General features: G+C 41.1%; 1 protein-coding gene across 1 annotated transcript in view; it reads left to right on the forward strand.

Annotated features, from left to right (window-relative positions):
• Positions 1-1,039, forward strand: part of pdzd2 (PDZ domain containing 2) — a gene marked incomplete in the record, with an annotated part of 93,852 nt that overhangs the window by 81,878 nt on the left and 10,935 nt on the right.

The raw sequence follows: 1,039 nt of genomic DNA on the forward strand, positions 1-1,039 counted from the left end.
TTCCAAGCATGTATGAGCAGGAGAAGTTTAAAGTTATGGCTGAACTGTCCCAGGCCTCTTCTGTTGCCCAAGTGCTACAAATGGTTGGAGCTCCAGGGCAACGGAAAGCTACGTGACTGTGACCGCTCATTATATCACAGCGGAGTGCGATGTAATGAGCGGTGTGTATTATTGTAGGGTCTACCTTACAATATAAAGCACCTTGAGGCGACTGTTGTTGTGATTTGGCGCTTTATAAATAAAACTGAATTGAATTGAGTGGTAGATACAAAGCCCTATCCTGCACTATATTGTACCATAATTTTTTTTAATAACTGCCTGGAATGAGTCTTGAGTTGAATGTTTTTAACAGGCAAAAAATACTTCAATAAGTAAATGTTCAATTTCTGTCTTTTTTCTTTTTTTGCTGATCCGAAAATTGATCCGATCCAAACTGTGAGATTTTTGATCCGTTGCACCACTAATATGTACACATAAATAATTAAACTTACACATCAAATTATATCATATAAATTACAATTCACTGGTTTCATATTTAAAAAAAATATGTAATGTAAATTATTCGTTGTTACCAACCTCCTCTCATTCGATCCTGATCTTTTCATGTCTTGTGCCAGCTGTAGATCGACTGCTCAGCCCGGGAGGGACTGTGTGGTCACAGAGCAGTGATGGATCCACAGTGGATCCAGCCAAATCTGTTCAGGGGGGGACTGATCAAGTAATAAGAACACATTTAGGAAAAGCCACAATCCAACCAGACTGTAACTTGCCCATCGTCAATGTAGACGACGTGTTATCAGATGTGAGCCACGACACCAGTGAGGAAATATCATGTGATGAGCCTGAAACCTGCTGTCCAGGCCAACATGGTGCAGCCCTGTGTGAGAAGCCTCCTTTGGAAGCCAGAGATGAAAAGAGTGCTGCCTTTCTGATGAATAAACATGTGAACCAACAGAAAGAAGGCACCTCTGCAGTTTTCAGCGGATCAGGTCCAGAAAAATCAAATCCTAGTTGTAAACACATGGATCCCACTGCAGAT

Source organism: Haplochromis burtoni, unplaced genomic scaffold, assembly GCF_018398535.1.
Source record: "Haplochromis burtoni strain Fernald_Lab_line unplaced genomic scaffold, NCSU_Asbu1 Contig_910, whole genome shotgun sequence".
Classification (NCBI taxonomy): domain Eukaryota; kingdom Metazoa; phylum Chordata; class Actinopteri; order Cichliformes; family Cichlidae; genus Haplochromis; species Haplochromis burtoni.